Source organism: Astatotilapia calliptera, chromosome 3 (genome assembly GCF_964374335.1).
Source record: "Astatotilapia calliptera chromosome 3, fAstCal68.1, whole genome shotgun sequence".
NCBI classification, from domain to species: Eukaryota; Metazoa; Chordata; class Actinopteri; order Cichliformes; family Cichlidae; genus Astatotilapia; species Astatotilapia calliptera.
This window is the reverse complement of record NC_137424.1, coordinates 16,173,890-16,189,608: the sequence shown is the minus strand read 5'-3', so window position 1 is coordinate 16,189,608 and position 15,719 is coordinate 16,173,890. Positions and strand designations below refer to the sequence as shown.

The window sequence follows — 15,719 nt, the reverse complement described above, 5'->3', positions numbered from 1 at the left end:
CACGTTTTAATTAATTATTGCCACATTTAAATAATTATTTAATGGTGTATTTAATTAATTCATTTTGGCACAGTTGACTCCTTCAGGTCTCACCATAAATTTATTTTATGTGTCAACCTCACCCATCAAACCCAGGGGGCGGGGTTAATGCTGATCGAGTCAGAACCATTGCTTTGGCCTGGTGGCCATTGTTTTTAGAAGGCGTTACTGCACACCAACAACTGCCATGTGGAAACTAACAGAACTGAACTTTGAAAAACTCTGTTTGTGTCTCACCAAATACCGTTTTAATATTTTTTAGCCGAAAATGTAGCGGTTTAATCTTCAGATGTCTGTGAGCTGAGAAGGACGTGAAGCGAGCAGTTTATCCCAGAGCTGAAGCTGCTCTGTGTGCAGAGATGAGCTCAGATTCCTGCTGTGATTGATCAACAGTCACAGAAATGTAGACTTGTAGTTATTACTGCAGTATGGTCACAGCAGATACTGATAAACATGTATTATGAGGATGGATGATCAAGTTTCTCACTCTCTCCTTTAAATCTCAGTTTTTTTCTTCTTCACAGTTTATCTGTTAATTTATTAATGAATAACACTGAAAGAGTTTCTGTTATATTTCCCCTTGAACATCAGCTTATTAGGGCGGCATTAGGAAATAGCCCCCCTCCAAAGAATGAATCAATGAATGATGATAATAATAAAATGATTCAAAAGCAGAGCTCAGAGTGGTAGAATGGTCAAACATGGATCCACGGGTGGTTCAACTGCATTTGGTGACGTGACTAAAGCAAATCTTTCAAATAATCCCACCATCAACGGGATGTTGTCTCCTTTACTACGGTTACTTTACTTGGTCACCGTGTGAATTTCTTTGAAATGAACCAAATTCTTTTATTTGTTGGTTGTTGCATATTTAACCTCTACAGTCAGGAAAGGAGGAGATGAGGCCTCAACAATGTTGGGTTGTAGCTGTGCTTCAGGTTAGAGTGAGTGTCCATGGAATAAATGTAAGTCAGTGAACTGGAAACATGACTGTGTTCAAACTTTGTTTTCCTTTTTATAATGAGTCTAATCAAAGGTGGACAGAAGTATCTCCACTGTGACTTTTCTGTGTCACCATCAGAGCTTCTGCACAGTGTTTCTGGGGCAGATAACATTGCAGCATTATGGAGACATTATGGAGACAAAAAGAAAAGCGTCTGGACTTCTTTAAGTTAAACTTAAAGAAGTCCAGACGCTTTTCTTGGACTGTTGGTTTCAGTGTTGAGTCTCATTCACACACTCCCTCAGACTCTTCACACACACTGATTTGCTGACATAAACACACTCCTGTGTGCTTCACACACACACTGAGGACCATCTACAGACTGTGAGCTCCGTCTTCTTCGTCTTTGGAGCCGAACTCTGACAAAGTTAGGAACAAAACTTTCTCCAGCGTGTGAACTTTCCTCCTAGACTCAGTCTGAGCAGTCAGACCACATATTTCTAAAGCAGCACATGAAGGTGTGGCTCACACACACACAGGTGAAGGAAACAGCTGCAGTATTAAAAACTGCTTCACTGTCTACAAATATATGAACTGAATGTTTCTTTCAGGCTGTAAAAACCTTATTTATCCTCCATTACAGTCCTGCATTCAGAGCATTACTTCTGTTATATTAGTACATGTATTTTATTCTGATGAACACATGAAACTCTGAGCTGGATTGAATCCATTGAATCAGAGTCCAGGACTCAGACTAAACACACTGAATGTGTCCTGAGCTCGGCCGCTGTTCCACAGTAACTGCTGTCAGAGTCACTGTTACTGAGTTAGCTTAGCTAGCAGAGCAGCTAGCAGTTAGAGTATGAACTCTGTAAGCAGTCAGCTCGGTCCTGGACATGGTTACTGACATAAAGCTGCTCTCTGCAGCCATGTTTGACCTGCTGCTTTGTAGGACTACAGTAATGGAGGATTTGGAGGCTGAACTGGGCTCTGTGACACTTTTTGTAGTGAACTGATGAAAGCTGCGTCTCAGATGGATGTTAGTCCAACACATCAGACACGACCTCTGCAGCTCTCAGTTGATGTGCACATGAATGATTTGTGTTTCCTCTGCAGGTGAAGGTAGAAAGTGTGTGTGAGCTGATGTGAATTGAGCAGCATGGATCAGTGTGAGGACAGAGAGGAGGGAGTCCCTCCCTCTAAAAGCACTCTGTGTGGGGAACATGAGAGCCAGACCAAAGCTCAGAGGTGAGATGACCATCTCTAACTGTCCATGACTCTTCTCCATGTCACAGCTCAGCACTCACATCACTGCTCCATCATTATTCACAGGAACCCGCCTGGACCTCCACCCAGCTCTGTGTCCTGTAAGAGTGACTGGTCTAAAGATGTCATCATTAATTTCAAAGTCTCTGCTGCAGAGAGGTGAGCTGTTAGTAACAAGAACTCTCTGATTTAAATGATTTTGATGTTTCCTGGTTTCTAAAATGCATCTCTGTAGCAGAGCAGTGTCTCCAAGGATACACAGGCTCAGCTGTAACTGTCAGTTTATCTGGTTTAAGACACATTTGGACACAATTGGCTGTTTTTAACTATGTATTTTAATCAGAGGTGTAAATCTAGACCTCACACATCTGGATCCTAAACTATGATAGAAACAGCTGCTAGCAGTGGGTAGTTTGACTTTGATACGCTGCTCTAGAAAGCAAACAAAGGTTTGTGCAGCTCCTCTTCAGAAAAGTGTTCAGAGAGCAGCTGCTGTATTAGACAAAGGCTCGTCCTGTGAGCCCAGATGTGTGTAACAGCTGGATGAAGGAGAACCATCACAGTCGCGTCTCCATCCCGCCTTTATTAATGAACTTCCTGTTGCTTGCAGATGACAGGAACACAAAGTGTTTGTGCCACGTGATGCTGCAGGATTTGTTAACGTGTCCATGATGGTAACATCTCCTCGTCTAACTGCAAACACATGAGCGCTCCTAACGGCAGCTATCACAGCCACACAGGCAGACTGTGTCTCACTGTTGCATTCAGGGACATTTGTTTTCCTGTAAAAAGCTGAACTCTAATCTAAGAGGACTGTTACTGACAGGAAACAGCTGCATTATCTGCAGTCTGTGTGATCACAGCTGCTTCAATCACTTCATCAGAGAATTGATCATTGAATAAAACATGTTTGTGTCTGCAGAGGTCAGAGGTCACAGTCTGCAGGATCCAGCTGTCCGTCTGTGAGGAGTGACTGGTCCATGCCTCACCCTCCAGAGTTCAGTGCTGAACCTGGACCAACGAGGTCAGAGAACTGTGATGACTCCTTTACATGTTTGTGTTTTCCTGGATAAATATGACCAAAGATTCATTAAAAAGATAAAAATATTAGACTTTGTCCTGTAGCGCTGTGTGGCAGGCAGGATTGGCCCCAAACACAACAGGATGAAGTCAAAGAGGCAGCTTTATTTCAGCTGTGAACATGCAAACAGCAGAAATAAGGAAACATAACTGTAGGTTTGCAGTGAATGAAGCCTCAGCTCGACGCTCCACTTTGTCCCTTTTTTCCTTCTCCAAACAGCCACATCAGGAGTCTCTGATGGAGTTTTAAAATATTTCATTACAAATGTCCAAAGATGGGTTCAGGATACCTGAATCCACAATTATTAAAGCTCAAATAGTTCACAGGGTTTGGACTTTGTTAGGTGACGAGAGAACATCAAAGTGTTTTTTATCTTTAAACAGTATTTTTATCACTTCAGTTGCTCTCACAGCCCTGTTTGTTATTTTACCAGAGCTCTTATGTTTCACTCAGTGCTCCCACCAAACACCTCGGAGGACACATTAGTGTGATTTAGATTTCATTGGTGTAAGCACCAGTCACACAAGCTAACCCATGGAGGCAGCAGCAGGCTTTGTGTTTGGTCTGCTGGCTTAAACTAAGAGAGTTTAGTTTGTTAGCACAAAGAGCTGTCAGCTAAAGCCCCGAATGCACTTTGAATACAGACGAACTGAGAAAAACACTTTAAATACAGCAAACAGTCAAACTGACCACAAGTTTTTCAGCTGATCATCCACAGCAGTACGTTTAGCATTCATGCTAGCAGCAGGCTATGACTGTCCACAAGGCTTAATATACGTGTGTGTTTGATATAATGCCAACAAGTACAAACAGGTGTTCTTACAGGTCTTAATCACAGAGGTCTGATAAGTCTGGTGACTTTCACACTCAGCAATTTTGCTGCCTTTTATTTTATATTGGCCTTTTTAAAGCCCTTCAAAGTCTCCCACATTCATACAGAGCTTTTAACACCAAACTCCTTTACAGTCCTTCTCCTCTCACACACGATCACACGACTGATTTGTCTGCAGCAGCTGTGTTACTGCTAGTATTTTATTATGTGTGTAATCTCCTCATATTGTTCCTGTGGTTTAGTTTGACTTCCTTCTGCAAACTCAGCTGCTCTGTTGCTGATACACGTCTCCATGAATATGATTGATCAGATGCTGCCAACACCATGTGTTTCATGTGAGCGCTCAGCTGAAACCCTGGGTTGACTTATCGAGTTAATAACAAGCTTCACGTGACTGTGAATGCTAAAGTGAATCCAGATAAAGGAAAGAGACCCTGCTAATGTTGGACTCACTTCTTAGTGTAGATCCCAGGAGGAAGTTCAACATAGCCATTCTTTGTGCTAGCTCGACCAAACCTGAGAGCACAGTGCAGGATAATGATCATCATCTGTCTCTGTCAAGGACATTTAAAATCCACAAATAACAAACATAATTATATTTGATCATTAAAAATATGTTTTCACTTAAAAAAGCATGAGCACACTGGTGGATTACAGAAACATGAAAACTCGTTAACAGTAAAGTTAATTTAGGCGTAAACAAAGTGTCAAACATACTTAAGTAGAAGGACTGATGTCTGTGTTAACCCTCACATGGGCTGTACAACATTATATAGGGAGACAAAAACAGAGATTATCGTAGCCATCGCTCTCTCGCATGGACGTGGCAGTCTTGCTGTCTGCTGCGAATCCTCCCCGTACCTCCGTGACCTCGTCTGGTATCTGCTCCCTCCTCTGTAAGAGACAGTAAAGGAAAACACGTCTCTGCCTAGTCTTGAAAATCTAATCTTATCATCCATTGTTCTTCTAGGGCCTCTTCTTCTTGTGGCCTCAGCTAACTGCTAATATTTAAATGGCTAACATTAACATGTGTGCCAGCCAGGTTAACATTTATGATGAACTATGATTAATTAACTGATGTTGAACCTGGAGCTTTACTGACCTCTGAAATTCCTCCTAAAGTGTTATTCAGTGTTGTGACAGTCAGCTGCTTCAGCTGCTGCTGGGATGGGCTGTGGCAAAGAGAACAGAGAAAATCAAGATCAGAGTTTTTCTCTGAATTAAAAGCAAGGAAACAACAATATATTCTACATGGTGAAACTGATGGTTTATGGTGTTTGGGTCTGTTTTTCTGTATTTATGCAGATAAAGTGTAAACTCAGATGAATTATACCATCAAATGTTAAAGGAAAATATCAGGATGAGTGTCTGTGAGCTGAGAAGGACGTGAAGCGAGCAGTTTATCCCAGAGCTGAAGCTGCTCTGTGTGCAGAGATGAGCTCAGATTCCTGCTGTGATTGATCAACAGTCACAGAAATGTAGACTTGTAGTTATTACTGCAGTATGGTCACAGCAGATACTGATAAACATGTATTATGAGGATGGATGATCAAGTTTCTCACTCTCTCCTTTAAATCTCAGTTTTTTCTTCTTCACAGTTTATCTGTTAATTTATTAATGAATAACACTGAAAGAGTTTCTGTTATATTTCCCCTTGAACATCAGCTTATTAGGGCGGCATTAGGAAATAGCCCCCCTCCAAAGAATGAATAAATGAATGATGATAATAATAAAATGATTCAAAAGCAGAGCTCAGAGTGGTAGAATGGTCAAACATGGATCCACGGGTGGTTCAACTGCATTTGATGACGTGACCAAAGCAAATCTTTCAAATAATCCCACAATCAACGGGATGTTGTCTCCTTTACTACGGTTACTTTACTTGGTCACCGTGTGAATTTCTTTGAAATGAACCAAATTCTTTTATTTGTTGGTTGTTGCATATTTAACCTCTACAGTCAGGAAAGGAGGAGATGAGGCCTCAACAATGTTGGGTTGTAGCTGTGGTTCAGGTTAGAGTGAGTGTCCATGGAATAAATGTAAGTCAGTGAACTGGAAACATGACTGTGTTCAAACTTTGTTTTCCTTTTTATAATGAGTCTAATCAAAGGTGGACAGAAGTATCTCCACTGTGACTTTTCTGTGTCACCATCAGAGCTTCTGCACAGTGTGGAGAAAGATCCAGAAGCAGAGCTGGACTGCAGACAGCCAGTCAGAGCAGCTGTGTACAAAGTAAGACTGAACATCTGTCTGCTGATGGACTCATTTCTGAAAACTGGACTTCTTGTGTTGTTCAGACATTGAAGAGTTTTCTTTCTCTTTAGTCTCATTGTTTTTCTTTCTTTCAGCAGATGTTGGTCTGCAGGAGGTTTTAGATGAACATAAGATCAGTCTGAGGAGGAGATGTGAACGTGTGACTGAAGGAAGTGATGAAACAGGAAGTAGAACCCTCCTCAACAGGATCTACACTGAGCTCTACATCACAGAGGGACAGAGTGAAGAGGTTCATACCCAACATGAGGTGAGGCAGCTGGAGACAGCTTCCAAGATGGACGCCCTCCATGACGCTCCAATCAGGTGCCAGGACATCTTTAAAGCCTTACCTGACCAACAGAGACCCATCAGAGTGGTTCTGACCAACGGCGTGGCTGGTGTTGGAAAAACCTTCTCAGTGCAGAAGTTCACTCTGGACTGGGCAGAGGGCTTGGAGAACCAACATGTCAGTGTGGTGGTTCTGCTTTCATTCAGGGAGCTGAACCTGATCAGAGATGAGCAGTACAGTCTTCTGGAGCTGCTCCATGTTTTCCATCCAACATTACAGAAGGTCACAGCAGAGAAGCTGGCTGTCTCTCAGCTTTTGTTCATCTTTGACGGCCTGGATGAAAGCAGACTTTCATTGGATTTCACCAACAGGAAGCTGCTGTCTGATGTCACACAGAAGTCATCAGTCAGCCAGCTGCTGACAAACCTCATCCAGGGGAATCTGCTTCCCTCGGCTCTCGTCTGGATAACTTCCCGACCCGCAGCAGCCAATCAGATCCCTCCTACATGTGTTGACAGGCTAACAGAAGTACGAGGCTTCACTGACGCCCAGAAGGAGGAGTACTTCAGGAGGAGATTCAGTGATGAAGAGCTGTCCAGCAGAATCATCTCCCACATGAAGACATCCAGGAGCCTCCACATCATGTGTAGTATCCCAGTCTTCTGCTGGATCACTGCTACAGTTCTGGAGCACATGTTGACTACAGAGCAGAGAGGAGAGCTGCCCAAGACCCTGACTGACATGTACTCACACTTCCTGCTGGTTCAGACAAAGAGGAAGAAGAACAAGTACCATGAGGGACATGAGACGAGTCCACAGGAGCTGACGAAGGCTGATAGGAAAGTTCTTCTGAAGCTGGGGAGGCTGGCGTTTGAACATCTGGAGAAAGGAAACATCATGTTCTACCAAGAAGACCTGGAGCAGTGTGGTCTGGATGTGACAGAGGCCTCGGTGTACTCAGGAGTTTGTACAGAGATCTTCAAAAGAGAGTGTGTGATCTTCCAGAAACCAGTCTACTGCTTTGTTCATCTGAGCATTCAGGAGTTTCTGGCTGCAGTCTACATGTTCCACTGTTTCACCAACAGGAAGACAAAGGTGCTGAAGAACTTCTTGGGACAAAAATACAACGAGTCCTCTCTGGATGATTTCCTTAAACGAGCCATGAAGAAATCCCTCCAGAGTAAAAATGGCCACCTGGACCTGTTTGTTTGCTTCCTTCATGGCCTCTGTCTGGAGTCCAACCAGAGACTCTTAGTAGGTCTGCTGGGTCAGACAGAGATCAGTCCAGGAACCATCCAGAGAGTCATCAACAACCTGAAGGAGATGAACAGTTATGGAATCTCTCCTGACAGAAGCATCAACATCTTCCACTGTCTGATGGAGATGAACCACCTCTCAGTACATCAGGAGATCCAAGAGTTCCTGAAGTCAGAGAGCAGATCAGAGAAGGAACTCTCTGAGATCCAGTGCTCAGCTCTGGCCTTCATGCTGCAGATGTCAGAGGAGGTTCTGGATGAGTTGGACCTGCAGAAGTACAAAACATCAGTGTGGGGACGACAGAGACTGATTCCAGCTGTGAGGAACTGCAGAAAGGCTGGGTGAGTCCAGATGTGATCATTAACATCATTGATCAGTGTAGGTTAGTAGTTTAATGTTGAAAATAAAATCAGATTGTAACCAAATCAAATTCAAATTTAAATTTTATTTGTCACGTACACAGTCATACACAGTACGATATGCAGTGAAATGCTTGGACAACTGCTCGTGACCTAAAGAAAACAAAAAAGGAAAAGGCTATGAATGAGATAGGAAATAAATATGAAAAATTAAAAAGGGTAAATTTAACTAGGAGGGAATAAGATATAAATTAAGGTTAAAAATGAAATAACTGTACAACACAAATTAGAATGAAGGGTGAATTTAACTGGGAGAATAAGATAAAATATATAAATTAAAGTTGAAAATAAAATAACTGTACAACAAAATACACAATATAGAACTATATAAGAATGTATGAAGAAATATAAATAAATATATACACAATAACAGCAGCTGTACAAGTATTAACTGGAAATGAAGAATATAGTGACCAGTGTTGTGCAATCCACATTATGTCTTGTGCAGTGCAAATATGCTAAAAGTGATTTAAGTGATGAAGTGAAAACAAAGTCCAGAAAGTCCAGTGTGTGTGTAAGAACCATATGTGTGGGTCAGTACTGTGTGGTGGTGTGATTGAGAGACCGTATCGCCTGCGGGAAGAAGCTCCTCCTCAGTCTCTCTGTGTTGGTCTTCAGGGAGCGGAATCGCTTTCCTGACCTCAACAGAGAGAACAGTCTGTTGTTGGGATGGCTGAGGTCCTTCACGATCTTCCTGGCCTTGGTCCAGCACCGCCTGCTGTAGATTGAGTGCAGGTCAGGGAGCTCGGAGCGGATGGTGCGCTCAGCTGACCGCACAACCCTCTGTAGAGCTCGTCTGTCCTACATGGTGCTGTTCCCGAACCAGGTTAAGATGTTTCCCGCCAGGATGCTCTCTATGGTGCAGGAGTAAAAGTTCCTGAGCACCTTGGAGGGCAGTTGGAAGTCTCTCAAGCATCTGAGGTGGTAGAGACGCTGTCGGGCCTTTTTCACCACGGTGTTGATGTGACAGGACCATGACAGGTCCAGCGTGATGTGAACTCCGAGGTATTTGAAGCTGTCCACTCTCTCCACTGGGCACTCGTTGATGACGGGGGTCTGGTAGTTCCTCTCCTGCTTAGTGCTGAAGTCCACTATCAGCTCCTTTGTCTTACTGACATTTAGAAGGAGGTTGTTCCTCTGGCACCAGTTCTCCAGATTCCTAATCTCAACCACAAAGTGTTTGTGTCCGTACGCTGCAACCTTCCACACCATTCCTTTATTGTACAGACTCAGCAGCAGCTCCATGGATCCCAAATCCAAGAGTGGAGAACAGATTTGAAGTGTGTCACATCCATGCAGTCACAGCTGTTTCCACCATGTTTCCACTGATATTAATCCTGTTCAATGACACGTTTCATATCAGTGAATATGTTCTTTAGGACGTCCACTGACATGTTTAAGTGTCCTGCTGGAAATCACTCAAATCATCCATGAAATCCATGAAAAATCCTTTTAGTGTTTCTAACTTCACCCTCTGTCCTCTCTCTCTCTCCATCCTCCTCACTGCTTCTTTCACTGATAATCACACAAACATTGTATTCAGCTACAAAATAACACAATAATATCATCTGATGATCATTATTATAAGAGCAGGATCCATATTTGATATCAGAGTAACACACTGCTTGGTTATGTGCAGTCATCATCAGTGACTGTGGGTCAAACAGAAGCTCTCTGATTGGTTGCTGACCTTGGTCACCTGTCCACTCTCACCTGTTTGTGTTTGCTCTCTCTTTGCTGTCTCCATCCTCTCTCTCCTTTCTCTCCCTCTCTGTCTTTGTACGTCACTCAGGTCCAATGGAAACAGTGACCTTTACAAACCAATCAAAGACAAACTGATCCGTGTCAGGTTATAACAATATTCAAAGTGAATACAGGCTGCTGCTGGACACAGACAGGTAACATCATTTTGACTTGCTGTCACCTGGATCTGGACTCATAAACACTGAAGCCCTGAACAGGAATACAAATCATTTTCTGCCAACTAGCGACACACCAGCAGATAATGGCTCAGAAAGCTAAAATGAGCCAATCATTTCTGTGTTTAGTTCCCCTGAAATCAGATCTGATATCAGCAGCTCTGAGTTCATTCATCATTATTGTCCAGTGATGAGATTTCTGCTCCGTTTGGTAACAGTCAGCAGGTTTTTCCTGCGTGTGGACGTGAACAGTCGTACCTGACAGCAGGTAGCAAACAGAGATCATCTTTCCAGCTGGAACTCTTCACTGAGCTGAACTCATTCAAAATGTTCTGGAGTCAAAACAGGAAACAGTCCAAATGTGTGTCTTCACTCTGACTCTGGATCAGATCTCAGTGACAGACTGTGGACATTATGGAAGCCTAAATGTGACACCAGCTTCCTCCTTCATCTGCAGATTAAAGCCAAACAAAGATTCTCATTAAAAGTCTGCAGGTCTGAGAGAGACTCAATCGTTGTGTCATGTCAAACACAGTAAGAGGAGCTGAAGCACAGATGTGAAGAGCAGATTCATCAGATTATGACCTCACTCTGTTTTGTCTTCATATACATTCAGTCTGTGTTTATAATGCAGATTTTCTGCTTTTATAATAACACATTTTATATTTTCTATCATCACAGACTGACTCACTGTGGACTCTCAGAGTCTCACTGTGAGGTTGTGGCCTCAGCTCTGAAGTCCAACCCCTCCCATCTGACAGAGCTGGACATGAGTAACAACCTCAAGCTGCAGGATTCAGGTGTGAAGCTTCTGTGTGCTGGACTGGAGAGTCCAAACTGTCGACTGGAGACTCTGAGGTGAGTTCACTGACTGCGGCTGTAGTTGTTTTTCTATATTTCAGGTCTTTGATGGATGTTTGAAACTTTCTTTAGTTCCTAAATGTTCAGGATGTGTCTGAAGACAAATGTGAAGAAGTTTGAGTGCTTTCAGAAATGTTGTCTTTCCAAACGACTGAACAACAGTTTTTCCTTTTAGCTCCAAACAGAAGTGACAGACTTGAGCAGGGTTCATTTAAAGGCTGACAGAAGTGGAGTGGTGACGGGGAGATGTTTGACAGGACAGTGTTTCAGCCTCCACAGGTTCATGTTGTGCTCCATCAGTCAGTGAAGATGAAGTCAGTGCTGATGAGGCTGTAGAGTGTGTGAGGGATGTGAATGAGGATGATGAAGATCTGATGATAGCAGATAAAAACAGGCTGCAGAGACTTTGAGCCATACAGGGCACACAGTGTGTGTACAGAACAGCTGAAATCATTATGGAGGCCTCACTGGGATATGGAAGCATCACAGTACAGCTTCAGTGAAGCATTAAAGTCTCTGATATGAGATGAGAAATGAAGCAGCCAGAGCTTTTTCATGAGTGGAAATCCACTGTGACTGTGAGCTGCTGCTACAGCCTCCAGATTAGCCAGCAGCTCATCCTGCTCAACATTTCCTCACCAACTTTAATGGAAGTGTGATGTTTTCAGCTGGAGTGATGGTCAGGGTGGCCTCCCTCTCCTCTTCTTCTCCTCTTCCTCTTTCATTTGTAAAGCCACTTCTGCTGCTTTCATTCATTTGGAAGTCCTGTAGCTGAGTTTGGGAGAGACTAACAGCCTCGGCAGCAGAGGGGAGAAAGGCTGTGACACCACCACTTTACTCTGTTCTACCTGTCACATCATTTTATCAGGAAACAAATATGCTCATGTTTTTACTATGTTTGTCTTGAAGATGTAAGAAGATCACATGGTGCTTTTTATTATTGTGTTGGTTTGTTTGCTGTCTCTTGGATGGAGCCCAGCTGTGCGTGGCCCCTGGGCCTGTGGTCAGAGTGTGTGCTGGATAATCCGGCCCAGGATGAGGCCAAACTGACATGGGATGAAATGTCTGTCACATAATTGAGCTTAGTGTAGTTTCATTTCTGCACAATTTAAAAACAACCAAAACTTTGTTCTGTCTTTTCTATGTTATACTGTAGACTTTCTTTGATACTGTGTCCAAAAGGAGCAGCTTTTACTTTGAAGGGGAGGCGTCTCTGTTTCCTCTTCAGGTTGGATGATGGAAGCAAATGAGTGTGTGATGTTCTTTCAGTGTTGCACTTTGTAGACGGTCCCTGAGCACTGGTCTCACAGCCAGCTGCACATAGAGACCAGTGTTGTTAGTCCAGGTCAGAAGATGACTTGTTGGAATGAAAATGAGCTTGTAGTTTGTCTGCTTTAATAATGTGACTGGAAAAAGGTGTTGGACTTCAAATATGTCCATTTCTTTCACACTTCACCTTTAAAAGTGAAGCCTTGTGGTTCCTGGAAGGAAAAACACGACTTTTTCAAGTCTTTGTCCTGTTTTTATGATAAATGTACGACTTTAATGTGAAACATTCAGAGTTTTTTCTCTTGTTGTGTTTGTTTGAAGCTGCTTCCTGTTGGCTTCAGCTGTTTGGAGTTTCCATTTTCTAAACTTCTACATTCTGAACCTTCTTCAGCTCTGAACAGATGATGAAACACTGAATGATTTCAAGCTCACACTTTGTCTAATAAACTTACATCTTTCATTCTTTATACAGATTGTGGGACTGTGGTTTGTCAGAGATCAGCTGTGATTATCTGGCAGCAGCACTGAAGTCCAACCCCTCCCATCTGAGACAGCTGGACCTGAGCTCCAACAACAAGCTGCAGGATTCAGGAGTGAAGCATCTGTGTGGTTTCCTGGAGAGTCCAGGATGTGGACTTGAAACTCTGAGGTCAGTCAGCATGTTTTAGTTGTGCTGAGATGAATATGATGTGAAAGTTGTGCTGACACTAAACTGCAGACATCAGGCTGATATTATACTGATCCACACTGAGGATCTTCATGGTAAAGTCTGTTTTCTTCTTCTCTGGTTTAGTCCATTGACTGCAGCAGAACAATGTTCACATTTCAAACAGTGAGACTCAACGTATGGCCCGCGGCCCACACGCGGCCTGCCCACCTTTCCTGATTCAGAGAGAGGGGACCCTGATTAACTGTGTAGTGTTCTTCCTCACAGTTCTAAGTATCAGACACAACAATGAATAATCCACAGCTGACTGTCTTTAGCAGGTCAAAGGTCACGGCACACAGCAGACAGTGGGAAATATTATAACTCTGATCATTTATCAGCACATATCCATATGTATAAAAACAAAGCTGACACTGTGAGACTTGATCAGAGGTGTGATCATCACAGCAGAGGCCTTTGTGTCAAAGTCACTGAGGATCAAACAGAAACACATGAAGCAGATTTTCCTGTTCTGGCTTTTTATAGCAGATAACCTTCAAAATATTCTGCAGTCCATCAAAAACTGAAGCAAACCATGAATCAACATGTGAACATGAGCTGATGCTGCTGAAGTGAAGCAAAGTTACAGAGGTTTGATTACAGACACAGCTGAGAGTTTGTAATCTGTCATCATTTTAAAAGGTTTACATTTCTTCAGTATTGAACAGCAGAAATGAGGCTTTGTTTTGGGAGGCCGACAGCAGTGAACACAACAGCAGACTGGTGCGTAATAAGCAGTGAATAATGCAGGAAACAGATTTTTGAAGGTAAACTGTTCTTGAAGTACACTGAGAGAGAGAGAGCTGTGCAGGAAGTAAACGTCAAAGTCAGAGAGAATTCATGACGATGTTCATCAAACGTAAAGCGTAGTTTGGATCTTCTTCTGCTGCTGGTTCAGTCAGTTTTGGTTGGAGACAGATGAAACCTGCAGCTTCAGGATCTGTGAGCTGTCCACTTTCAGCCCCGACGGCGTGTCCGTGTACGTGCCGTCGAGTGAACGATCCACGCTCTGTGTTTCCATCTTTGTGTGTTTAGCTGCTCTCATTTACTGTTTTATCTGTTTGCTTGTTGTTGAAATACTTTTGGGAGCTTTAACCAGAGATTCTGGCAAAATACATTTATATTAAAAATCGATTCAGGATTGAATGAATCAACATCGCTTTATTCAAATTAAAACCATTTAAATAGGAAAATCCATTTTTTTACAGCCGCCTCTAATGCTGGGTAATGTCAGCTGGTCCATGTGCAGCTGGCTGTGAGGCTCAGGGAGCGTCTACAAAGTGCAACACTGAAAGAACATCATCCATAAATATTGAGTAATAACTGGACTCTCATACAGCGAGACTCAAATGCCTTTAAACATCAGCTTATCCTGCTGATCCAAGTCCAACACTGAGTTTGTAAAAACATGTTTGTCAATCATTTTGTTTGGTTTCTGAGGAAAATGATTCAATAACTTGCTGCTAATACACAACATTTCATCATATTTCCTCATAACCCTCTTTTGTCTGACCATTTGATCCCATTTGAATTTGCAATAAAGGATCCACAGAGTTTGGTGACAATGATGACAGTAGATGTTTGTGTGAAAGGGCTGGAAGCAAATTAGTGTGTGATGTTCTTTCAGTGTTGCACTTTGTAGACGCTCCCTGAGCACTGCTCTCACAGCCAGCTGCACATAGAGACCAGTGTTGTTAGTCCAGGTCAGAAGATGACTTGTTGGAATGAAAATGAGCTTGTAGTTTGTCTGCTTTAATAATGTGACTGGAAAAAGGTGTTGGACTTCAAATATGTCCATTTCTTTCACACTTCACCTTTAAAAGTGAAGCCTTGTGGTTCCTGGAAGGAAAAACACGACTTTTTCAAGTCTTTGTCCTGTTTTTATGAGAAATGTACGACTTTAATGTGAAACATTCAGAGTTTTTTCTCTTGTTGTGTTTGTTTGAAGCTGCTTCCTGTTGGCTTCAGCTGTTTGGAGTTTCCATTTTCTAAACTTCTACATTCTGAACCTTCTTCAGCTCTGAACAGATGATGAAACACTGAATGATTTCAAGCTCACACTTTGTCTAATAAACTTACATCTTTCATTCTTTATACAGATTGAGGGGCTGTGGTTTGTCAGAGATCAGCTGTGATTATCTGGCAGCAGCACTGAAGTCCAACCCCTCCCATCTGAGAGAGCTGGAGCTGACCTACAACCACAAGCTGCAGGATTCAGGAGTGAAGCATCTGTGTGGTTTCCTGGAGAGTCCAGGATGTGGACTTGAAACTCTGAGGTCAGTCAGCATGTTTTAGTTGTGCTGAGATGAATATGATGTGAAAGTTGTGCTGACACTAAACTGCAGACATCAGGCTGATATTATACTGATCCACACTGAGGATCTTCATGGTAAAGTCTGTTTTCTTCTTCTCTGGTTTAGTCCATTGACTGCAGCAGAACAATGTTCACATTTCAAACCTTCAAAGAAGAAGAAAAATCCTCCACTGGATAATTCACTGTGAAACTCTCAAACTGTTCATTCCACCTTAAAGTCTGTCTGACATTGAAATCCAAAGTAAAATGTGCGTTTGCTTTACAGACAGCA

General features: G+C 42.7%; 1 pseudogene across 1 annotated transcript in view; it reads left to right on the top strand.

Annotated features, from left to right (window-relative positions):
- Positions 1–1,878: 1,878 nt before the first annotated feature.
- The window catches only part of LOC113017624 (protein NLRC3-like), a 153,312-nt pseudogene continuing 139,471 nt past the window's right edge, over positions 1,879–15,719 (top strand). Inside the window, exons 1-7 of the transcript XR_013904110.1 lie at positions 1,879–1,974; positions 2,355–2,407; positions 3,171–3,283; positions 6,513–8,301; positions 10,980–11,156; positions 12,901–13,077; positions 15,234–15,410. The product of XR_013904110.1 is annotated as a protein NLRC3-like (transcript). The remainder of the gene's footprint in view (positions 1,975–2,354; positions 2,408–3,170; positions 3,284–6,512; positions 8,302–10,979; positions 11,157–12,900; positions 13,078–15,233; positions 15,411–15,719) is intronic.